This window comes from Miniopterus natalensis, chromosome 5 (genome assembly GCF_054644295.1).
Source record: "Miniopterus natalensis isolate mMinNat1 chromosome 5, mMinNat1.hap1, whole genome shotgun sequence".
Classification (NCBI taxonomy): Eukaryota; Metazoa; Chordata; class Mammalia; order Chiroptera; family Miniopteridae; genus Miniopterus; species Miniopterus natalensis.
Window position 1 is genome coordinate 10,933,233 of NC_142085.1, and position 26,589 is coordinate 10,959,821.

Here is a 26,589-nt window from a genome sequence, read left to right on the forward strand (position 1 = left end):
GACATCGATTGTTTGCCTCTTGCACGCACCCCAACGGGGGGCAGGGCTCAAGCCAGCAACTGAGGTGAGTGCCCTTGACGGGAATTGAACCTGGGACCCTTCAGTCTGCGGGCTGATGCTCTAACCACTGAGCCAAACCGGGTAGGGCTAACAACTCATTTCTTAAGGTAGCTTATCATAATCACTTTTAGAAGAGTACAGATACTTTTTTTTTTTTTTTTTAATTTTTATAAGAGTTTCTTTAAGCCAAACTGACCAATTATGCTGGGGAGCAAGAGCTCAGATGCTCCGCAGATACACATTTTTTGAATTGGTAATACGGTCACATGGTTTGAAATCGAAAAATACAAGAGGACCTAAAATGAAAAGCCCTTCAGCCTCGTCCCCAGTGGCCACTTCCTGCACAGAGGCAACAAGCCTTACCAGCTCCCTGTGTGTCCTTCTAGAGACCTCTCTCTAAGCAGATACGCTTGTGTGGTCTTTTCCTTTCTTCTGCACAGCTGATAATAAACTACACACTGTTCTGCACCTTGCTTTTAATTCTGGTTCCATGTCAGTACTTAAGGCACTTCCTCTGTCTTTGTTACAGCTGCCAATCATTCCATTGTGTGTTTGCACCGTAATTTGTTTTTCCAGTCTGTGATCCTGGTTGCTTCAAACATTTTACTCTTTTTTTTCATACAGCTCCCAAAGAAAGTTCTATTAAATAAATCTCAGAATATATCCTTTTAAGTAAAACAATTTAAAAAATAACAAATTATACAGAACTCATAAAGTGAAGAAGGAAAATCTGGAAATCCACATACTGGGAGCTCTCTATTAAAATCAAGGAGCCTCAAATCTGTTTCTTTAAAAAAAGGTATAGGTGCCCTAGCCAGTGTGACTCGGTTGAGCATCATCTCATGCAACTAAAGGTTGCCGGTTCGATTCCCAGTCAGGGCACATACCCAGGTTGCAGGTTTGGTGGCAACCAATCATTATTTCTCCTCTCCCTTTCCCTTCCTCTCTAAAATCAATTTTTAAAAAATTTTAAAAATCAAGGAGCCTCAAATCTGTTCCTTTAAAAAAAGAGCTAAGGATATAACTTTTTCTAAATGTTTTGTTAGTAATAGTCTTGTAAGTCTGGTTCGGTAATAATCTATAATGTAACTGTTTCCACCTGAAGGCCCAACAATTTTCACTGAAATAAGGATGAATTCAGTTAGGCTCCCAATTCGACAAAACCCAGAGTGTCCAGGTAAAATCGATCTGCTCCCAGCCATCCAAGAAAAGGACAGTGTGGCCACCACTTTGTAAATAGCCATTTATTTTTTGACAAGATAAGGGCTTGAGAAAATTAACTTCAAAATATGTTTCATTGCCACTGACATTCCTTACAAGTTATGTTGGGTGCTAGAAAACAGAGCTGTGAAAACTTGAACTCTATTTATAAAGTTAATTGGTTCTTGTGTATCATTGTTTATTCTTTAAATATTTACATACATGTTATTCCACTTTGAGTCCTCACACTTGTTTCCTTGCCCCCAGTGGTGGTGGCTGCAACCCTCCAAGGTCCCAAGGTGACTGCCACAAACCACAGGACACTTATATTGCATTCCACTGTTTACGAAACAGTGCTGCAATGAACACTCTTATACATACGTCATTTGAGGAAAGATCCTCCAAGAAGAAACACCTCGACTCAGAGCCTGAATGCCTTCTGCAGAGGCTGACCTCAGGCTGCCCATTCTCTCCCTGGGCGGCTGGACAGTGACTTGCAACCTCTCCCTTCAGAACACATTCCTCTCAAGTATGCCACACAGTTTAAGAAAGTGAGCTCTCAAATACAGGCTTTTTAGAAAAAGAAAACATTTAAAATTCAAACTGCTGGGGTTTGTATCCCAGCCCTGTGTGACATTGGGCAAGTTACTCAACCTCTCTGAGTCTCAGTTTCTTTATTTCAAAAGTACCCTGATGTGCTGTTGTGAAGGCCTAAATAATTTTTCCAGTTACTGCACTGCTCACAAAAACCTGAGTGTTCTCTTTTTTAAAAGGCACAAACCAAAAATTAACCCAAACTTATGCATTATTTCTTTGAGCTACAGTATTTTCTTTCCCTGGAGAGATTTCTGATATTAAACAGCATCTACATTTTGCTTGCCTAGAAAAATACATGGTAACTTTTCTGCCTTGCAGCACCGAACCACAGTGTAGCTGAGCCCCACCACTGTGCAGATGGGCTCTAATTAGAGGCATGTTCTCTACCACAGGGCTCTGAGAAACTGGGTAAAGAGGGTTTGTTTCAGATTCTGGCTTTATTAAGCAGATGAATGCAGCCAGCCAGCTCTGTGAAGCGCTTTGCAGTGAGTGGCAGGTGTCCCATATCCATCTGATTACGTTAACCTAGAAAGGGCTCGCTCTGCCTCTGGGCGAGCTTCATCCCAGCAATCAGACTCTGCCAGGGCAGGGACTTTGCCCTTTGTGGGTTGGGTAGCTGGATATCCGTCCTCTCTTCCTCTGATTGGAAGCTGCTGTTTTTTATAGAAAGACCTAAATCCCCTCATTATCTCCAGCCCTTCCCTCTCACTGCTTTTCCCTCCTGTGTGAACACTGATTCAGGCAGTCGCCGAGGCTGCAAGAGTGCCTGGGATGGGCAGCTCTCTCCAACTGCTTCTTCCCTTTTCACAGCCTGACCGTAGAGAACTTTCCCACCTCTTATCTAAGGATAACCTAGGAACGCTGGTGCTCTAGGTTTAAGAGAAGGAGCTTGCACTGTGGTCCTAACCTAAGAAGATTAGGAGAACCTGGAATTACTGTCCCTTGCCCAGAAATGCAGGCTTGCTAGCAGGTGCAGGGCCTGACTTGAGCAGCTTGCTGCCATTGGTTACAGTAGCCCAAGGGCTTGTTTTCCTGAACACCAGGTAGCTTCTTTCAAAGAAAGAAAACTTCCCACGTGGTCAACTCTTTCTGATTTTTTCCATAAATGCGAATTGAGGCAACAGGAGTAGGGGCTCCTGGGGAGAAGATGGGACCTTGTGTTGATGGAAGATAACAAACTGCTTTGTGCTGCAGGCTCTGCAGTTTATTTTTGCTTTTATATATTTATTTACATTTGATTCTGCAGTTTAGAAGAGCATATGAATCCTAAGAAAGGGCTGGACCTGTAGTAAGTGCTCAATAAACACTGCGATGTAATTCCTTTGTCTGCAGCATTCCCTAACAGTACCCATCATTTATTTGAGTTCATTAATCTCCAAGCAGTATTTCCTGCTTGCTGTTGCTTTTGCAAGGTCTAACCCAGATTCCCACCTCAGATCCGATTTCCAGACCCACTGTCCCTGCTGTCCACTTCCCTTCAGGTCTGTGAATAATCTGGTGTGAAATTTTTGTCATACAGTGGCCAAATTCTAAATTCTGGATGTTTCCAACAAATTCAACTCAGCATTAGTTTTTGGATGTCCATTCTTTACTAGGCACTGCTCTAGGTGTTTAGGGTCTGGCACCTAACAAAACAAAAAAGGTGTTGTGAACCTATATCCTAGTAGGGGTCAAAAGGTCAAAAGCTTCCCACAAAGGTTTTATTAGCTTCTGTGGTAGTGGTTAGCAGTGTGTCCTCACATTCACAAACTCCAAGCAGAGAACGCGTAGTCTATATGGGCCCTTTTACCTCCCCTTAGGATGTAGGAACCAGCTCTTTGGAGATGAAGCTCTCCTGGGCCTCTACCAGCTCTAGTCAAGGGCCTTCAAGGCATCTCTGAGGCAGTTGGGACCCTGAGCATGGAGGACAGGCTTGAAGATTCCTTCAGCACCACACAAGAGCACCACAGTCCTGTGTAGACAGGCACCCTGGAGCCCTAGGCCACTGATGAGCCTCGGGTGACACGCTTCAGCCCAAGGAGACATGGTCAAGTGTTGCTGAAGTGAATTTTTCATTTTTTAATATATCTTTATTGATTTCAGAGAGAGGAAAGGAGAGGGAGAGAGAGACAGAAACATCAATGATGAGAGAGTCTTTGATCGGCTGCCTCCTGCACCACTCCCCTGATGGGATTGAGCCCACAACCCGGGCATGTGCCCTGACCGGGAATCGAACCCTGATTGCCTGGATCCTACGTCCATGCTCAACCGCTGAGCCACGCCCGGCTGGGCGCTGGAGTGAATATTGACACCCAGCTTAACCTGGTGGTGGATGGGACTGGGCAGGTTTTCAGAACATTGTAAACCAAATGGGTCAGTCACCTCTTCTCTTTACCCCATTTCCTCCCTTTCACAAATTCAGGGTAAGCCTGGGACAGTGACTGTTCCAGAAGCTAAAGGAGGTGAGAGACAAGAGGGAATGGAAGGATCTCCCTGAAATACTAGGGAGGAGAGAGAAGTACGTCCTGAACCTCACCCTCTTGCAAGTGACCTGTCTTACGAGGAGCTCCCTCAGAGCATACATGCCACACATCTTGAAACCCAGGCTGTGGACAGAATGCACAGGTCCTCAGGCCTTCCTCCCCTCTTCTCGAAATCTTTCCATAGCTCTCTAAATAACGCCCTGGTCGCTGCTCTTTCCCTCTCTCATCCATTTTCCGCACCTCATCCCAAGGTGGCTTTCTGAAGTATACGTGAGATCATGTCTCAGCCACCTATGTCTCTGCTTGAGTCATGGACAAATGACTCAAAATTTCTAAACCTCGGTTTCCTCATCTGTAAAATGGGGATAATAATACCCACCTCATGGGAGTTATTGTGAAGATTAAATGAAACTAGCATAGTGCCCGGCACATGGCAAGAGCTCACCAAATGTTTGCTGTTATTAACATTATTGATATTGCCCATGCTTAGAACCTAGATTGCTCATGCTACACATATCCACGTAGTCCAGAGGCCATGAGCATTGGTGGGGAGTCAGGCATACCCGAGTTTGAATTCTAGCTCTATCTTACCATCCATATGAGCTTGGGCAAGTCAACTAACCTATCTTCTTGATTTCCTTTCCAGAAGAAAAAAAAGATAAAATCTTTCATCCCGGGGTTTTAGTTAGGGTGAAATGAAATAATGTATGCACATCAGAATTAGGCTAATACAGAGCCCTATAAAAGCCTCCCTCCCCTCCCCCCCCCCACGCACACTTTCAAGAAACTGAAGGGAGGCTCTGTTGTTATTAAGGACTCAGGCTCTTTCTTTCTCCTTTACCATCCTTAGTGGTTGCCCAATAATCCAAGACAGCAACTAACTTCTACTTGTACCTCATTGGCCAGAGCATAACATATGGTAACACCTAGCTGCAAAGGAGGCTGGAATTACAGGACTTCACTTGACAAATTGCCCCCCAGAATGAAATAGCATTCATCAAGTAAGCGAGGCTTCTGCCAAAAGCAACATGAGTGAGCTCGGAAGGGGATCTTCCAGCCCAGTCAAGCCTTTAGACAGCTGTGGTCCTGGCCAGCAGCTTGACTGCAACCTCATGAGAGACCCCAAGCCAGTACCACTGAGATAAGCTGCTTCCAGATTCCGAATCCTCAGAAACTGTGAGATAACAAGCGCTGTTTTAAGCTACTAAATTTTGGGACAATTCATTATGCAGCAATAGATAACTAATACAGTGGGCAACCAATAGAAACCATAGCTATTTTCACATCACATTATAGTTGCTATAGATATTTCAAAATGTTATTTCTACTCACAGTTACTTCAGAATTACAGTAATACTAGATCTAATAATACATGATTACAGTCGTGCACCTACTTACATTTGTGCGATGTAGCTGGCTAACCATTGGGCAACTCTGCATTTAGTAATTGATGTGTTTCTCACATTGACAATTCAGTTATCTTTGTGGCTTTCCAGGAATTTCTAGAAAAAATTCTTATTAATGAAACAAAAGAGGGTGAGTTGTTTTCATCATTGGTTCAAATTTTGCAAACCAACAATTTAAATGAGAATTCTTAACTCTCCGTTAAGCAGCTTGACCTTTTGTGCCATGAACAAATGTGCCATCTAGAAGGGTGGACTAGGCAGTTTCAAACACACCTAATGGTTGAGGTAACTGTTACAGGATGTTACTTAAGATAACATTGTTGCTAACACAGGATACAGGTCATTACGGAGTTACAAGTTCTATAAGTAGCAGAAGTTCTTTCTTTGACTTTTCCCCTTAAACTCCCTTTTTGTACATTGTGCATGTTTTGAAGTAAAGGCATGAACACACAATATGTAGTACAGATAGTATTTGTATATTATTTTTTCCTTGGAATATAATGAGCATTTAAAATAAGAAAACTGGAGGCAAGACTCCCAGGTTTGACCAAGTGAAGTGAGCAGCATAACCTTTCCCCAAAAAGAAACTAGTTACAAAAGTAATAGTTGACAAAAAGAAAAACTGGCAAAAATAACCATTTCAGTTCCCCAGAAACGAAACAAAATCATACGACAATTTGAGAAGCATTGTGCTTGAAAACCTGCTGAAGTTCAGGGAAGAACAACGGGAATCGGTGGTGGTGTGGCCGGGGCTGCTCCCTCCCCCTCCCCCTCTGCTTCTTTGATGCAGAGGTTCTAAATCTGGGGGCAATCAGGACCAGCAGCTTCTCCGCTGGGATCAGTGGGGGCTCACTCCGTTTGGAACAGTGGAGAGGGACAACCTCAGAGGCAGACGAATGCGTGGCCGTCTTGGTTCGGGACGCGTGTTCCAGGCAGAGGCTGCTCGCACGGCCAGAGGAGACCAGAGAGGGCTCAGGTCCGCTCCACACCCCTGCGCAGCGCTGAGGTTCTGTGTGTGCGCAGAGGAGACACAACAGGGCCCGACAGAAAGCAAAGCTGGAGAAGACCGGAGAATGGCCTACACTTTGAATGCACTCCCCCGCCCACACGTAGATCTATCAGGAGAGGTCAGAAGACTTGAGGCTTGAGGTAGCTGATCACAACCTCAGATCAGTGGTTGACCGCTAAGCTACACAGACAAGGGGGAAGAAATAAAAATAAGACTAAAAAATAACAAAACAGCCCTGGCTGGTCTGGCTCAGTGGTTAGAGCATCGGCCCGCAGACCGAAGGGTCGAAGGCTCAATCCCTGGTCCCGGTTGAGGTGCGTGTGGGAGGCAACTAATCCACGTGTCTCTCTCACATCCATGTTTCTCTCTCCCCCCCCCTCCCATCCACTCTCTCTCTAAAAATCAATGGAAAAAATATCCTTGCTTGAGGATTAAAAAAATAATAATAACAAAACAGAACAGAGACATCAGCAGTTGCATACTGCAGGAGAGGCAGATTTCATGGATTTAGCCCAGACAAGTTATTATTAAGCAGAGAAACAATAAACAAAAAATTGCAATAACAGTAATCTGTTGGGGGGAGGGAATTAGAATCCAGAGTTGCAGCACGATATCAGCTAAAATGTTTAATTTTTCAACAACAACAACAAAATTACAAGACAGCCTGGCCAGCATGGCTCAGAGGTTGAGCATCGACCTAGGATCCAGGAGATTGCAGTTCGATTCCCGGTCAGGACACATGCCCGGGTTGCGGGCTCGATCCCCATTAGGGGGTGTGCAGGAGGCAGCTGATCAATGTTAATGTTTCTCTCTCATCGATGTTTCTCTCTATATTCCTCTCCCTTCCTCTCTTTCTAAAATCAATAAAAATATAGTTTTAAAAATAAGTAAAAAAAAAAAAAAAAAAGACCAAAAAAAAAGCTACAGTAATCAGAACAGTGTTTTACTGGCATAAAGACAGACCAATGGAACAGAATAGAAAACCCAGAAATAAACATGCATATATGGCCAAATAATTTTTTAAAATAGTTTTTATTATTTTTTTTATTGACTTTAAAGAGAGAGGAAGGAAGAGAGAGAGAGAGAGAGAGAAAGAAACAATGATGTACAAGAGAAACATTGATTGGTTGCCTCCTGCACATGCCCCTACCGGGAATCCCTCCTGCACATGCCCCTACCGGGAATCGAACCTTCATCCCTTTGGGACATGGGATGATTTTCCAGCCAATTGAGCCACACAGGCCAGGGCTATTTTAAAATTTTATTATTTTTTTATTTTTTATTATTATTATTTTTAAACGTATCTTTATTGATTTCAGAGAGAGGAAAGGAGGGGGAGAGAGAGAGATAGAAGCATCAATGATGAGAGAGTCATTGATCGGCTGCCTTCTGCACGCCCCCGACTGGGGATCGAGCCTGCAGCCTGGGCATGTGCCCTGACAAGGAATCAAACACTGATCACCTGGATCCCAGGTCGATGCTCAACCTCTGAGCCATGCCCTGCTGGGCTATTTAGTTTTTTTAAAAGTCCACATATAAGTGAAATCATATGGCATTTGTCTTCCTCTGTTTGACTTATTTCACTTAGCACAGTACCCTCTAGGTCCATCCGTGTTGTTGCAGATGGCAAGATTTCATTCTTTTTTATGGCTGAGTCATATTCCAATGTATATATGCACCACTTCTTTTTTTAATCCTCACCGAGGATGTTTTTTCTATTGCTTTTCAGAGAGAGTGGAAGGGAGAGAGAAAGAAAGATAGAAACATCGATGTGAAAGAGACACACAGAATGGTTGCCTCCTGCACGCGCCCAGACAGGGACCAGAGATCGAGCCTGCAACCGAGGTACATGCCCTTGACTGGAATCGAACCCAAGATCCTTCAGTCTACAGGCCAAACACTCTAACCACTGAGCCAAACCAGCTAGGGCTATATTCTTCCTTTCAGTTAATTTATTCATCATTTATGACTGGTTCCTTTTTATGTTTTCTATCTCCATTTTGATGTTTCCTGTCTCTTTGTTGAAGTTCTTACTAAGTTCATCTCTTCCCCTAAGTTCCTTGAATATCCTTATAACCAGTGTTTTGAACTCTGTATCTGATAAATTGCCTGCCTCTATTTTGTTTAGTTCTTTCTTTGGAGTTTTGTTCTGTCCTTTCATTTGCAATATGTTTCTTTGTCTCCTCATTTGGCAGCCTTCCTGTGTTTGTTTCTATGTGTTGGGTAGAGCCATTATGTCTCCCGGTCTCGGTAGAATGACTTTACAAAATAGGTGTCCTGTAGGGCCCAGTGGCACAGCATCCCCAGTCACCTGAGCTAGGTGCTCCAGGTGTACCCCTCCCCCCCTGCATGTGGGCTGTGTGCCCTCTCCTGTTGTAGCTGAGCCTCTATTGCTGTTGGCACATCAATGGGAAGGAGTAATCCACAGGCTGATGGGCTGCAAGGACTGGCTGAGAGGACTGGCACTGACCACAGCAGAGGAGCTGCTGTGCAGGGACCAACCCCATGGAACAGGATGCAATTCAGTGGGGCTCTGGTGCTTGGTGAATTTTCTCCTTGAATGTCTTGCTCATGGATGTGGTTGGGTGGTGCTCTGGCATGGTCCGAAGCTATCTACCAGGTGTGCTGGCTCTGTGGCCTCCTGGGAGGTGCAGGCCAAGATCAGTCACTGCCTGTGCCCTGCTCAGGGCCACCTGGCATAACTACAAAGCAATCTGCAGATGACTCCTATTTGTGCTGGGCTTGGAGGTGCCTGGGAGAGGCCAAGCTGCTAACCAATGGACAAATAAAATTTGACAAGGATGCAGAATACCATTCATTGGTGAAAGGACAGTCTTTTCAATAAGTGGTGTTGGAAAAACTGGATATCCACATTCAAAAGAATGAACTTGGATCCTTATCTTACACCATCTGCAAAAATTTACTCAAAATGGATTCAAGACCTAAATGTAAGAGCTAAAACTAAAAATCTTAGAAGAAAATGTAGGGAGAACCAAGAATCTTCTCGACAGTAGATTTAATGATGATTTTTTTATATGACACCAAAAACACAGTAAACAAAAGAGAAAATAGATTTATTAGACTTTATCAAAATTAAAACCTTTAGTGCATCAAAGGACACTATCAACAGAGTGAAAAGGCAACCTATGGAATGGGAGAAAATATTTTTAAGTCATATATCTGGTGAAAGATTAAGATCCAGAATATATAAAGAACTCCTACAACTCAACAACAAAAAACCAAACAACCCAATTCAAAAATGGACAAAAGACTTGAATTGACATTTCCCCAAAGAAGGTATACATATGGCTAATAAGCACATGAAAAGATGCTTAACATCACTAATCATTAGGGAAAAGCAAATAAAAACAATGGAGTTCAGATACTACTTTACACCTATTAAAATGGCTATTATGAACACGTATAAGCACACACACACACACAATCTCCCAGAAAATAACAAGTGTTAATGAAGATGTGGAGAAATTGGAAACTTTGTGCATTACAGCTCTTGTGGAAAACACTTTGGCAGTTACTAAAAATATTAAACATAAAAGTATCACATGATCCAGTAATTCCACTTCTGGGTAAAGACCCAAAAGAATTGAAAGCAGAGATATTAACAGATACTTATAAACATATTTTCACAGAAGTGTATTCACTATAACCAAAAGGTGGAAGCAACCTGAATGCCCATTAATGGGTTAATGGATAAACAAAATATGATATATATATTAAATAGAATATTATTTGACCTTAAAAAGAAAAGAAATTTGGTACAACATAAATGAACCTGGAAGATATTATGCTAAGCAAAGAGACCAGTCACAAAAAGACAAATATTGTATGATTCCACTTATTTGAGGTACCTAGAATAGGCAAACTCATCGAGAAAATAGAATGGTGGTTTCAAGGACTGAGGGGAGGGTAGAATGAGGAGGTACTGCTTAATCAGTAGCCGAGTTTCAGTTTGGGAAGAAGAAAAGTTCTGACGGTTGCATGACAATGTGAATGCACTTAATGCCACTGAACTGTACATTTAGAAATGGTTAAAATGATAAATTATATGTTATGTATGTTTTACCACAAAAAGCACAACAACTAAATTAAAAATTCATTAGAGGGATTTAACAGAAGATTCTAAATTACAGAAAACAGAATCAGTGAACTTGAACAGAAATAAATAGAAATGACCGAGTCTGAAGATTGAAGAAAAATAAACAGTGCTCGGAGACCTGTGGGACAGCATCAAGCGTACTAACATATATCTAATGGTTGTATCCAAAGGAGAGGAGAGAGAGAAAAATGACTTTTTAAAAGAAATAATGGTTAAAAACTTGCATATCTGATTAAAGCATGAATCTATATAACTAAGAATGCAACAAATCCCAATTACGATTAATAAAAAGAGATCTGCACCTAAACACATTCTTGTCTAACTGTTAAAAGATGAAGAGAACATCTGAAAACACCAAGAGAAAAATGACATCATATACAAGAGAAAAATGCATTAATACTGTTGGCTGACTTCTCATTTGAAACAATAGAGGCAGGAGAACAGTGGAATGCCATATTCAATGTGCTGAATGAAAAATTCTAGATTCAGCAAAACTGTGCTTCAAAAAGGAAAGTAGCCCTGGGCAATTTTTCTCCGTGGTTACAGCATCAGCCTGTGGACTGAAGGGCCCCAGGTTCAACTCCCAGTCAAGGGCACGTACCTCGGTTAATTGCAAATGGAGAAACAGTAACTTTATAGCCCTGACCTGATGGCTCAGTTGCTTGGAACGTTATCCCATACGACTGATCCACATTTCTCTCTCACATCAATATTTCTCTGTCTCCCTCTCTCTCTCCCCCTTCCCCTCCCTCTCTCCCTCCCTTCCACTCTCTAAAAAAAAAAAAAAATCAATGGAAAAAATATCCTCAGGTGAGGATTAATAAAAAATAAATAAAATAATGTCAAGGTTATGAATGACAAAGATTTAGGAACTATTCTGGATTAAAGAAGACTAAAGAGACATTACATAATTTGATTATGACAGTGGATTGGTCCCTGGACGAGACATTTATTTCCAGTTTTAGTGAGGTATAATGACAAATGAAACTGGAAGATATTTAAAGTGTATAACATGATGACTTGATAAATGTTTACATTGTGAATGGATTCCCCTTCACTGAGTTAGTTAACACATCCATCACCTCATACCCTTTGTGTGTGTGTGAGAGCACTTAAATTCTGCTCTCTTAGCAAATTTCAGTTATACAATACAGTTATCAACTGTAGTCGCCGTGTTATACAGGTCCTCAGGCCTTACTCACCTTACAACTGAGAGTTTGTACTCTTTTACTGGCCACTCCTATATCTCCCCCCTCCCAGCCCCCGGCAAGCACTTCTCTAGTCTGTTTCTATGAGTTCAACTTTTGTTTTTGAGATTCCACATGCAGTATTTGCCTTTGTCTGGCTTAGTTAGCACAATGCCCTCCAGTTTCATCCATGTTGTTGCAGATCACAGGATTTCCTTCTTTTTTTTTTTTTTTTTTTAAGATTAAATAATAGTCATATATATATACACACACACACAGAGGGTGGGGCAAAAGTAAGTTTACAGTTGTGTGTATGCGACACAGAGTTTATTATTGTATTATTATTTTTAATTATTGTATTATTTCCTTACGAACAACTGTAACCCTACTTTTGCCCCACCCTGTATATGTATTCTAATGTGATATACACATTTCGTTTATCTATTCATCCAAAAACTATTTACTACAAAGGACATTACAGGACAATTGGTGAAATATAAATAAGATCTGCAGATTAGTGTATAGTGCTACCTGCCTGATTTTGGTAGTTATGCTCTAGTTAAGTAAGAGACTATCCTTTGTTCTTATGAAACACTTTAGTATTTAAGGATAAAGAAGTATCATGCCTGCAATATACTTTCAAGTGGTTCATAAAAACGATACGTATTTATACAGAGAGATGAATGTGTATGTGTGCGTGTGTGAAATGACAACAGAGCTGTGCATATATAGAGCTATGTATGTATATAGAGAGAGAGAAAATGAGAAAGTGAGTGGGGTAAGATGTTAACAGTTGGGGAACCTAGTCAAGGGTATATGGAAATTGTGTTATTTTTGCAACTTTTCTATAAGTCTGAAATTATATAAATTAAATAAATTGAATCAAATGTTTTATTTTAGCTTTATTTTGTATCTTTTTATAAACCCAATTTAAAGTGAAATGTCAAAGGAAAGGACAAATGGTGAAAAACATGTATTATCTTGTTTCACTTGCATTACTGAGTGTGAGAGAACATAAAAGCCCGAGTGGTGTGTGTGTGTACGTGTGTGTGTGTGTGAGTGTTTGTGTAAAAATTAATGTGAATTGAAGCATGATGTCCGCAAAACTGAAAGAGCATCTCACATCTGCGCAGCCTGAAAGGGCATCTAAATAAGAGGCATCTCTCCGCGCCTCCCTCTCCGTTTCCTGTATACTAATGCTGATGTCATCGAGGAAGAATTCTTATTTCGTGACTCATTTTGGAAACTACAAAGGCCGTGAACATTTTGGAAACGGTAAAAATATTTCTTTGCCAAAGAAAACCTTGGAAAGAAAGCCTTCCTATTGGGCACTGAGGGAGCCCCGAGGTGCTTGGTAACTCGTGCAGTCTTGCTATTTTATGAAAAAGGAAACTTCACATCGACACTCTACACTCACAGCAAAGATTCTCCTTATAGGCCTGGCAAAGCTTTGTCAACAGGCATACATGTCATCAGGCCTATCAGAGGCAGATCTTGACACAAATGCATTTTTAAAATTTTTGTAAAGATAAGGAGAACCACGTATGAATTCCTTCTCTACCACACAGAAGGTCAGTTGCCTTCATGTAGATTTGCCTTCAAGAGCCTTTTCAAACTAAGGAAGGGTAGAAGTTTTACTTTAACTGAAATTTATGAAAAGAAAGAAAGGAAGATCCACTCTCGAGACATGAGAAAAGGGACTTTATCCCTGTATCGGCTTACCTGGCATAGAGTTTGAACAATGTGAATGAGTTAAACCTTTCACTTCAATGTTATGAAGTCAACATTATAGATGCGTCTTAAAAAATTAAAAAACATTTTGGTTAAGCGATGGGTAAGGAAGAAATGGGAAGATATGCTTTTCTAAGATGCAGTTGTAATACAAAATTCTGTCCATTTCTTTGAAAAAGAATCTGCCCATTTCTGGAACACTTCAGAAGTCTTTCAAAAGTTATTTCTATCTCGATGTCTTCTAAGTTGAAGCTCAGGTATGCAATCCATTCCTTTCTGAAATAAACCGAGTCAGAGACATTAAGATGTTGACCTGCCTGAAGATGAAGTCATTAATCTTAGAATGAAGAAATACAATTGGGGTTGAAACTCAACATACTTGGAGAACTCTGGTATTCCTTGAGAAAGGAGTTTTCATGCCTTGATTAAAAAATCCCATTTCCAACAATAGATCCTTATGAATCTACGAGGGGGTATTTTCAACACTTCTGACCATCAAAATGAAAATTAAAAATTGATTCAATGTCCAGCAAAACACTCATGTCAAAGACCATCTCACAATTTGGTTTTCTTATTTAAGCTAAATAACAGCTTTCTCACTTATTTTATTCATATATATGATACTTTTTTTTTTGAGGTAACTTTTACATCCGGTGGAATTGTTACGGAGCAGAGAGTTCATCCACCCAACACTAGCAGAGCCAAACACCAAACACGGAGAACTGCAGTGGAGAAATAGTGGCTATTTTATTATGAATGGTGCCACCCAGGAGAACGGGAAGCTAAATAATCCCCAAAAGCTGACCTCCCTGATCCAGGCAGGGTTCTGGGCGAGTTTTTGAGGGTTCGGGGGAACAGGTTTGCGGGAGCCCTGGCAGAAAAGTTTTAATTAGACGACCTTGGAGCTTGGTCACTACAGTAAGGGGCATTAGCGCTGGGCCTTTCTGGACGACAGACCCTCTGCTTCTGAGAGGTTTCTGGTGTTGAAGTTTCAGCTATGACCTGGTCCTTTGGTTGTGTGTGTGTGTGTGTGTGTGTGCGCGCGTGTGTGTGTCGGGGTGAGACTTTGGTTCCAGGGGCAGCTGAAGGTCAAAGTTCTCTCTTCGGTGCACCCTTCTGCTGCATGACTTGCAATTTTGGTCTGTTCTCTCTGAAAAGCAACTCAGTATCTGGTTCAACAGGATAGGACCATCTTGATCTGGTTCTGCAGTTACAACATCAGGGATGTTAAGTGAAGAGTTCCATGAATTCTGAAACAGTTTCATGAATTTTGACAGTGTATGTACCTGGGAACCACCAAATCAATCAAGATATAAAACATTTCCAGCAACCCAGAAAGTCCCCTCACAACATTTTTTAGTCAGTTCCTCTGTTCCAGAGCCAACCACTGTTCTGAAATCACTATAGGTTAGTTTTTTTATTCCTCACCTGAAGATATTTTTCTCCATAATTTTTAGAGAGAGTGGAAGAGTGGGAGGGAGGGGGAGAGAGAGAGAGAAACGTTGGCGTGAGAGAGACACGTCAGTTGGTTACCTCTGCAACCCAGGTACATGCCCTTGACCGGGAGTTTAACCCAGGACCCTTCAGTGCCCTGGCTGATGCTCTAACCACTGACCCACATCGGCCAGGACAGTTCCTGATTTCTAAAAATCCTTTCTGACAATCTTAGTCTTTTAATTGGTATGTTTAGACCATTGATATTTAATATAGTTATTGATATGTTTGGATTTAGGTCTGTCATTTTATTTTATTTTCTCTGTTTTTAACACCTCTGTTTCCTCTTTCCTGCCTTTTTTTGGATTACATACAAATTGAAAATATTCCATTTCAGTTTATCTAGTGAGTTTTTTACTCTATCTCTTTGAATAGTTCTAAAAATTCATATGATCTACTTTTAAATATGAAATAAAAGTTTATCTTCTCAAGCTCCTTCTGACTTGGTTTTCTAATTAGGAAGCAGGGATGAATGTGAGAAGGAATATAATTTTCAAGCATGTAACTTTCAACTCTTCTTCATTTGCCTACTCCCCAAATGAGTTTGAGGGGACATTTACTGGTGCTGTACATTTCTTCGTGTGGATTCCATTTATTGTCTAGTGTCCTTTCTTTAGCTTGAAGAACTCCTTTCAGTATTTCTTTTTGTTGTTGTTCTTAATGGGCGACAGATTTTACTTTATTCCCTTTTACATTCAATATTATTTTATATTAGTTTCAGATGTGCAGCATAGTGGTTAGACAATTCTATGCTTTATAAAGTGGTCCCCTGATATTTTAGGTACCCACCTGGCACTTACATAATTATTACAATATTATTGACTATGTTCCCTAAGCTGCCCTTTACATGCCGTGACTATTTTGAGAATACCAATTTGTACTTCTTGATCCCTTCACTTTTTTCACCCAGCCCCCAACCCCCCTTTCTTCTGGCAGCCATCAGCCTGATCTCTGTCCCTATGAGTCCATTTCTATTTTGTTTGTTTGTTCATTTTGCCCTTTAGATTCCATATGTCAGTAAAATCATATGGTATTTGTCTTTCTCTGTCTGACTGACTTCACTTAGCATACTTTTTAGGTCCACCCATGCTGTCACAAATGGTAAGATTTTATTCTCTTTTATTGCTAAGTGGTATTCCATTATGTAAATGTACCACAGCTTATTTACCCACTTGTCTACTGATGGACACTTGGGCTGCTTCCTTATCTTGGCTATTGTAAGTAACATTGCAATTAACATAGGGACGCATATATTCTTTTGAATTAGTGTTTTGGGTCTCTTTGAATATATATTCATAAGTGAAATTGCTGGGTCATAAGGCATTTCCATTTTTAATTTTTTGAGGAAACTTCATATTGTTTTTCATAGTGGCTGCACCAATCTGTATTCCCACCAACACTGTATGAGGCCTCCCTTTTCCCCACATCCCGACCAATACTTGTTGTCCTTTCAGTATTTCTTATAAGGCAAGTATGATAATGACAAATTCTCTGGTTTTGTTTATCTGGGAATGTTTTAATTTTTCCTTTATGCATCCCTCCCCCAGTTTGTTATTTTCATTGCCTTTCCCTCCAGGGTAGTTTTTCTGGATATAGAATTTTTGGTTGACAGTTTTTTTTCCCTTTCAGCTCTTTGAATGTCATCCCACTGCCATCTGATCTCCCTGATTTCTGGTGAGATATCAGCTGTTAATCTTATTGAGGATCCATTATGAATCCATTTAACCTTAATTACCTCCTAAAGACTCTATCTCCAAATACAGTCAATTGGGAGTTTGGGCTTCAACATATGAATTTTGTGGGGTACACTATTCAGTCCATAACAAGCACCAATAAGTGAAATTTTCATATCACTTATTATACTTTTCAAGTTTAGAATTTCTACATGATTCCTTTAAAAAATAATTTCTAGCCCCGCTGACATGGCTCAGTGGTTTAGCATTCAGGAGTGGCCTATGATCCAGGAGATTGAAGTTCGATTGCTGGTCAGAACATGTGCCTGGGTTGGGGGCTTGATCTCCAGCAGGGTCTTGCAGGAGGCAGCTGATCAATGACTCTCTTGTATCATTGATCTTCTTATCGCTCTCTCTCCCTCTCCTTTCCTCTCTCTGAAATCAATAAAGACGTATTTTAAAAAAATAATCATAATAATTTCTATTTCTTTATTGATATTCTCTATTAGGTGAGACATTGTCCTCATACTTTCTTTTAATTCATTAGATATAATTTTCTTTAATTCTTTGAACATGTTATAATAGCTGTTTTAAAACCATTGTCTACTAGGTTCAGCTTCTGGGCTTCCTCAGGCATAGCTTCTATTGACTGTTCCCCCAACTGCTTCCCATGAATAGAACATACTGTATCATTTCTTTGCATGTTGAAAACTGAATATTTTAAATAATGTGAAAACCATGGATATAAGACACCCCCCAGTAATCAGTGGAACAGTAGACAGAAATCAGCAAGGATATAGAAAAATGAACAATATCACCTATCAACTAGATCTAATTGACAATTGTAGAACACTTCACCCAACAACAGCAGAATGCACATTCTTTTCAAGTACAGTTTGGTTTTGTTGCTATTTTTTAGGGATTTTCCTGAACTAATTTTGTGGTCTATATTATTGACATCCATAGCCACTGACGTTTCTGCTTGGTTAGCTTAATGATCAGCTAATGACTAGTTGGATTTCCTTAGATGCCTTGAACCAATAAATCCACAAGCTTTTGTCAAGAGTCTGTATGTGTAAGTTGGGATATGGCTTCAATGCTCTGACAGGCTATTTACAACTCTGCCTTTGTCTTGTATAGAACCTCAAAGTCAGACAGTGGTGAGAGATTAGGGCCTTCTGAGGTCTTTCTTGGGCATGTGCATAGCCCTGCACAATGATGTGGCCTTCTAAATACCTGGGAATATTCTAGAACTCTTCAGAAACTTCTATGTTCTTTCTTAATTACTGACATTTCTGATGGAAAATCCACAACTCATTCCCAGATATTTCTTTCAAGGTTTTTGTTAGCTCCAGTTGGTAATGCTGCCACAGGAGCTGCAATGTTAAATTACTGCCGCTTATTATTTTTGACAATGCCTTTCAGATAGTACTTTTTGCACAGAGTGACCTCTGAGTCAGGTAAAATAAAGACAAGCTCTGAGACTGGAGCTTTTCAGTTGAGATGCCAGACAGGTCAAATAGTGACTTATCTTGTGGAGGGGGTTGGGGGAGTTCCAAGCCTGTTTTGTCCTCTGTAGTGGCTACTGGTTTTATCAGTTATCTTAGTTGCAAAGTTGTTGGTTTTCAAGTCTACCACAGAGCTGGTGATAAGGAGATAGGGTTGGGGCACATTAAATATCACAAAGTTCATTGTTCTTACTGAGACCATTTTTCTTGAAGAAGCACTCCTTGGATTGCTGCAAGTCTTTTGTTTTATTTCCAGAGTTCTAAAAAAAGTTGATTTTGACTATCTTGCCCATGTTTTCATTGCTTTTATGGAGAACTGTATTTCGGAGGTCTTTATTCTCACATTCTAAAGGTTGGAATTCCTAAATCTTCTTTAAAAATTGATTTTAGAGAGAGAGGAAGGGACAGGGCGAGAGAGAGAGAAACACAGATGAGAGAAAAACATAGATCTGCTGCTTCCTGCACGCTCCCTACTGGGGATTGAGCCCTCAACCCGGGCATGTGCCCTGACCAGTAATCGAACTTGCCATGCCTTGGTGCATGGGTGGACACTCGACCAACTGAGCCACACCAGCCGGGCCCTAAATCTTTTTTTAAAGAGGTTGCCCTAGGGATTGCAATACAGGCATACCTCAGAGATTTTGCAGGTTTGGGTCCAGACCACTACATTAAAGCAAGGCATAATCTTTTTGCTGGTGGAGGGTCTTGCCTTCTTCACTTTGTAAAAAACACAACACCTGGGAAGTGCAATAAAGCAAAGTGCAATAAAATGAGGTATGCATATATATGTATATATACACACACATGTATATAGATATTTAACTTTTCACAGTCCATTTAGAATTAGTATTTTACAACTTTAAGTAGAACGTAGACACATTAACACCTTATAGGTTCTTTTGCCCTACCCCATTTGTTGTAGTTGTCATGTATAGTACATCTACATACATTGAAAATTCCAGCAGACAGTGTTATATTTTTTGCTTTCAGCCATCATGTATATTTCAAAGAACTTAAGAGGAGAAAAGTATTTACCTAGATATTAACCATTTTTATTGTTTTTCCTTAATTCCTGACATTTTTGATAGGAAATCCACAGTCATTCCAATGGTTCTTTCCTTACATGGGGTGCATAGCTTTTCTCCGGCTGTTTTCAAGATATTTTCTTTGTCTTCAGTTTTTAACAGTTTGGTTATTATAGGTTTGGGAATGGATTTCTTTGAGTTTTCCCTTTTTGGAGATAGCTGAACTTTTTGAATCTGTAAGTTTGTCTTTGCCAACTTTTGGAAGTTTTCAACAATTCTTTCTTTAAATATTTTATCTGCATCAAATATTTTTTCTTTCTCCTTTCCTTCTGAAACTCTGATGACGTGAGCGTTAGACCTTTAGTCCCCACCCCCCCGATTCTTGAAGTTCATCTCCCTTCCCCCCGCTCATTTTTATTCTTTGTTGTTCATATTTGATACTTTCTATTGGTTTATCTTCAAGTTCAGGGACTTTCCCTCTGTCATCTTATACTGCTCTTGAGCCTATCTAGTGAAATTTTGTTTTTGTAACTGCATTTTTTGTTTCTAAAATTCCCATTTGGTTCTTTTTATATGTTTTCTTTCTCTGATGGTATTTACTATCTTTCTACTCATTTTAAAGGTCTTCACTTCTTCTTGGATTGTGATTATAATGGCTGTTATTTTTTTTCAATTGTGGTAAAAAAAGCAGATAACATAAAATTTACCATCTTAACCATTTTAAGGTGTACAATTTAGTAGTGTTAACTATATTTACATTGTTGTGTAACAGATCTTTAGAAACTTTTCATCTTGCAAAACTGAAAATTTATGCCTATCGAACAATAACTCCCCATTTTCCCCTCCCCCAGTCCTTCGCAAATACAGTTCTATTTTCTGTTTCTATGATTTTTACTGCTATAGATACCTCATATAAGTATAATAATACAGCATTTGTCTTTTTGTGACTGGTTAATTTCACTTAGCATAATGCCCTCAAGGTTCATCCATGTTATACCATGAGACAAGAGTTCCTTCTTTTTTTTTTTAATTTATTTTTTAAAATATATCTTTATTGATTTCAGAGAGAGGAAAGGAGAGGGGAGAGAGAGAGATAGAAACATCAATGATGAGAGAGTCATTGATCGAGCCCGCAACCCGGGCATGTGCCCTGACGGGGAATCGAACCCTGATCGCCTCGATCTTAGGTCAACGCTGAACCGCTGAACCACGCCCCGCTGGGCAAGAGTTCCTTCTTTTTAAAATGCCACAGTACTCCATGTGGCCAACAGTCCCTCACTTTGTGGGCTCAGGAAGTGAGGAGGAAATCACCTGTTACCTAGACTGGATGGTGTGTATCGTGGCCTGCAGAATCACAAGTCTGCCTGAGCTGCACCTGAGGGCCAAGCATGGTCTTTGGGCTCCTCCAGCTTCACCCAGGCCTGAGCACCACGGAGCAGATGTCCCCTCTTGGGCAAACGTGTGCATTAGCTTTCACACAGTGGTGATTTTCCCCACCTCTGCCCTTTGCTGCCAAAACAATTGTTTAAAGGCTGAATTATGTGTGTGTGTGTGTATATACATAATTTTTCATCCATTGATGGACACTTGGGTTGCTTCTACCTCTTGGCTACTGTGAATAATGCTGCATTGAACACAGGTGTACGATCTCTTTGAGATCCTGTTTTCAATTATTTTGAATATTTACCCAGAAGTGGAATTTATGGATCATATGGTAATTCTGTGTTTGATTTTTTGAAAAATCTTTATCCTGTTTTCCATAGAGGCTGCACAGTTTTATATTCCCACTAACAGTGTGCCAGGGCTCCAATTTCTCCACACCCTCACCAACACTTGTCCTGTTTTTTTCTTTGTTATAGTGGCCATCCTGATGGGTATAAGGTGATATCTCACTGACATTTGGATTTGCATTTCTCTATTGCTTTGTGACGTCGAGCATATGTCCTTATTCTTGTTGGCAATTTGTATATCTTCTTTTGAGAAATGTCTATTCAAGTCTTTTGCCCATTTTAAAGTTAGGATATTTGATTTTGTTCCTGTTTTTTGTTGTATATAGCTGTTATCAAAACATTTGTTTCTTGCAGGATACAAGGTTAATACACAAAAGTCAATCACTTTCCTAAATACCAGCAGTGAACAAGTGGAGTTTGAAATTAAAAACAATATTATTTACATTACCACCTACAAAAGTGCAATATTTAGGTATATATCTAACAAAATACGTATATGATCTACATGAGGAAAGCTACAAAACTTTGATGAATGAAATCAAAGATGTAATAAATAAATGGAGAGACATTCCATATTCATGGATAGGAAGACTCAATATTGTCAAGATGTCAGTTCTTCCCAAATTCATCTGTAGATTTAATGCAATCCCAACCAACATCCCAGCAAGTTATTTTGTGGATATAGACAAAGTGGTTCTAGAGTTAACATGGAGAGACAAAAGACTCAGAATAACCAGCACATTATTGAAGGAGAAGAACAAAGTTAGAGGACTGATAGCACCTGACTTCAAGACTTACTACAAAGCTAAAGTGATCAAGACAGTGTGGTATTGGCAAAAGAATAGACAAATAGATCAATAGAACAGAAAAGAGCCCAGAGATGGGCTTCCATAAATAGTCAACTGATCCTTGACAAAGGAGCAAAGTCAATACAATGGAACAAAGATAGTCTTTTCAACAAATGGTGCTGGAATAACTGGACATTCACATTCAAAAAAATTAGTCTAGACACAACCTTACACAAAATTTAACTCACCCTTCACAAAAATGGATGACATACCTAAATGTAAAACACAAAACTATAAAACTCCTAGAAGAGAACATAGAAGAAAACCTAGATGACCTTGGGTATGATGACTTTTTAGAACACCAAAGGCATGATTGTGAAAGAAATAATTTATATGCTAGGCATCATTAAAATTAAAAACTTCTGCTCTGTGAAAAACAATGTCAAAAGAATAAGAAGACAAGTCAAAGACTGGGAGAAAAACATTTGCAAAATATGCATCTGATAAATGACTTATTCAAAATATATAAAGAACTCTTAGAACTTAACGATAAAATAACCAACAACCCAATTAAAAAACGGACCAAAGATCTTAACAGACACCTCACCAAAGATGAAAAGATACTTCTTTCAACTTTTTCCTGTTTTATTGAAATGTAATTGACATATAACATTGTTTAAAGTGTACAACATAATGATTATATATATATATATATATATATATATATATATATATATATATATATAAATGATTAACCATAAGTTTAGTTAACACCCATCACCTCATATAATTACAGATTTTTTTTCTTGTAATGAGGACTTTCAAGATCTGCTCTTTTAGAAATGCTCAAATACACAATACTGTATTCTTAACTATAGTCATTGATGTTTTCTAAGCTTTATAATTTTAGCTCTTGTTTTTACGTCTGCTCCATTTTGAATTAATTTTATATGTGGTGTAGGGTAGGAATCAAGGTTCATCTTTCCCCCATGTATTTTTCCAGTTGTTACAGTACTATTCATTGGATTCACACATGTATATTAAAAAATAAACTTTAACTTTTCTATATTTTAAATGTATTCCCTCATTATTATTATTATTTTAATGTTTCTTTATCTTTATTGTTGAGAATATTACAGATGTCCCCTTTTTCCCCCCACTGATTCCCTCCACCCCACACCCATCCCACTCCCAGGCTTTCCCCATACCAATGTCTGTGTCCATGGGTTATGCTTATAAACATATAAGTTCTTTGATTAATCTCCCCCCCACCCACACCCCCCTCCTCGCCTTCCCTCTAAGATTCCTCAGTTTATTCCATGCTTCTATGTCTCTGGATCCACTTTGTTCATCAGTTTATTTTGTTTATTATATTCCACATATAAGTGAGGTCATGTGGTACTTGTCTTTCTCTGGCTTATTTCACTTAGCTTAATACTTTCTAGTTCCCTCCATGCTGTGACAAAGGCTAAAAGGCCCTTCTTCTTTACAGCTACATAGTATTACATGGTGTAAATGTGCCACAGCTTTTTTACCCACTCATCTTCTGATGGGCACTTGGGCTGTTTCCAAATCTTAGCTATTGTAAATTGCGCTGCTATGAACATAGCGGTGCATAAGTTCTTTGTGATTGGTGTTTCGGGTTCCTTAGGTTATATTCCTAGAAGTGGGATCACTGGGTCAAATGGCAGGTCAATTTTTAATTTTTTGAGGAAACTCCATACTGCTTTCCATAGTGGCTGCACCAGTCTGCATTCCCACCAGCAGTGTACTAGGGTGCCCTGTTCTCCACACCCTCGCTAGCATTTGTCATTCATTGATTTGTTGATGGCAGCCATTCTGACAGGTGTGAAGTGATACCTCACTGTGGTTTTAATTTGCATCTCTCTGATGACTAGCAACGTTGGGCATTTTTTCATGTCTCTTGGCCATCTGTATGTCCACTTTGGAGAAGTGTCTATTTAGGTCCTTTGCCCATTTTTTAATTGGATTGTTTGTCTTCCTTTTGTTACATTGTATAAGTTCCTTATGTATTTTAGGAACTTATCAGATGTGTCATTGGCAAATATGTTCCCCCATACAGTGGGAGAACATATTATTTAATGCTTTACATTAAAATTAAAAACAAATCACACAATGTTAGATGTTAACTGTATTTCAATATAATTTACTTCCTTTCTCATCCTATACATTTTGTTTTATGCCCTTCAAATTATTATTTTGAGAATGGGCCCATAAACTTCATAAGATTACCAAAGGTGTCCAAGGCATAATACATGTGAAGAACCCCTGGTGAGATGGAAAAACACTCAGCTTTAGAACCAAAGAGACCTGGGTTGAAATGCTCATTTGCTATTTTCTAGCTCTGTGACGCTGAACACATCACTTAACCTTCATTCATATTCCATACTTCCACAGGTCCAGTAAATGTCTATTGAGCACCTACTACCAGACACCGTATGAAGGATGTAACACAGACACACAGACATACCTTTCCTGTACTCCGTTTACAACTGAGTGAGGGAGGCAGGTGAGTCAACAGGTGATTTAAGTCCTTTGATAGCTCCCAACCCAGACTTGTGGGGTCAGGAAATATTTCCAGATATAAGGACACTAAACTGATTAGTTGACATTAGCCAAACAAAGAGGGGGTGGGAGTGATCCAGGCAGTGGAATTAACCCCTAAGAGACATGGCATGGCTGAGAAACAGAGAAAACCAGGGTGTAGCACAAGGCACTACTGCAGAAGGGGTGCGATTAGAGGGTCTTGCAGCCATCTGAAGAACATTAGCTTCACCCTAGGCGGTTTGCTCAGTGGTTACAGTGTCCCCCAGTGGACTGACGGGTCTCAGGGCCCATTTTGGTTACGAGCAGATACCTCGGTTGCAGGCTCCATCCCTGGTCTGTCTCGTGCTGGAGGCAACCAATTGATGTGTCTCTCTCACACTGAAGTTTCTCTCTCTCTCTCTCTCCCCCCCCCTTCCACTCTCTCTGGAAAGTGGTGGAAAAATATCCTCAGGTGAGTATAAACAACAACATTAGCTTCATCCTCAGAGACGTGGCAAGCCATCGATGGGTTTTAATCATTGACAAGCTTTGACAGGATTAGAACAAACATTTTTTAAAAAAATCACTTTGGTTTTATGGAGAACTGCTACTGGAGAGTTGGAGATTATTGGAGAAACCTCAGAGAGAGAGGGTGGAGGCAATGGGGCGGAGAAGAATGCATCGATTTGAGAATTAGGAGGTAAACTCAGTGAAGCGGATAGTGGAGGCTCTGGAGAATGAGAGGGGGCCTCCTCAGATTTCTGTTTGTACCAACAGAATGAACGGTGGTGCTCTTCACGGGAAAGAGCGGGCTTACGGGAGAGCCTAAGTTCATCTTTGCATCTTGGGTGTGAAATGACTGAGGATGTTCTGCAGACTTTTCGTCAGATTGGCCGGAAAACTGGAAGAGGGGTTTGGGATGGGAAGCCATCTGTGTCCATGCGGTAAGTCGCCCAAGACGGCGTCCCTTCTACCTTCCCGACCTCGTTCAGCCTCTGTTGGGGATGGGCCTACAGGCTGGATGTTGGGGAGACACCGCTGACCACGAAGGCTGGGTTTCTGCTCTCAACCAGTTCACCGGCTGCCTCTTTAAATTTGTTCTTAATCTGTAAAATGAACATAATGAAATTAAGTGAGACGAGGTGATGGAAGGGCTCCTGGCCCTTTTAATTTTTGTTTTGCGTCCCCAGAGCCGGAAGAGAAGATACTTGTTTACTTTTGCTTTTGTATCCTTTCCGGGCTGGCTCTTCCGCGCAGGCGCCCTGGGCCGCGCGGTGGGGGTGGGGCGGGCCTGAGCCCTAGAGGTCTTCCCCAGGCCGGGACCCAGCGGGGAGGAGGGAGCGGCGGCCTCGTGACGTCATCAAGCCGCGCTGCCCGTGGGGCGGGACCTGAGCGCGACGGCGGGGCCGGCGCGCTGGGACTGGCTTGGGAAACGAAAGTGAGGGAGGAGCCGGCGGCTCCGGCAGAAGCAGGGCCAGGCCCGGTAGCGGCGGCGGCAGCGGTGGCCTGACACCCCCTCTCCGCTCCCTGGCAGCTTGCCCTCTCCCCTCAGTGTGAGTGCCGGCGCGCGGCCCCGGGGGAGCGAGCGGGCGGGCGCGCGGGCTCAGCATCCTTCCCTCCACCGCCGCCGCGGCCCCACCCGCGCGCGGTCTCGCCCTCACCGCCTCCTCGGCCCTGCTCTCGTGCCTCCTCTCTTCCCCCCACCCCCACCTCGCTCCTGCAGCTCCCGGGAGCCCGAGCTGCCGCTGACTTCGTCTCTGCGCGCACACTCACACATTCACGTTATCTTCGAATGAAGAGACTGGTCCGGGGAGATGGGGGCTCATCTCTTCCCTCTATGAATAGGGGTGGCAGTGCGAAGCCGAGGCCCAGGGAGAGAAGGCTGGAGAGGGGATTATGAAGCCCTTCCCTGGGGAAGCAGCAGGTAGAGCCAGGCCTTCTTAGAAGTTCCCTGTCAGAGCACATTCGGACCTGTGTAGGTCACTTGAGCTGGGCACTAGATAGCTGTGTGGCTTCACGCTCTCAGGCCTCAGTTTTTTCCGGTGGAAAATTGAG

At 41.0% G+C, this 26,589-nt stretch overlaps 1 protein-coding gene and 1 pseudogene across 1 annotated transcript in view; one reads left to right on the forward strand and one right to left on the reverse strand.

Moving 5' to 3' along the window:
* Positions 1-1,029: 1,029 nt before the first annotated feature.
* On the reverse strand, positions 1,030-26,311 carry LOC148093036 (TM2 domain-containing protein 1 pseudogene; annotated as a pseudogene).
* The window catches only part of CMTR1 (cap methyltransferase 1), a 49,135-nt gene continuing 48,576 nt past the window's right edge, over positions 26,031-26,589 (forward strand). The window contains exon 1 of the mRNA XM_087817369.1: positions 26,031-26,087. The gene's annotated coding sequence lies outside the window, so the exon portion shown is untranslated. The remainder of the gene's footprint in view (positions 26,088-26,589) is intronic.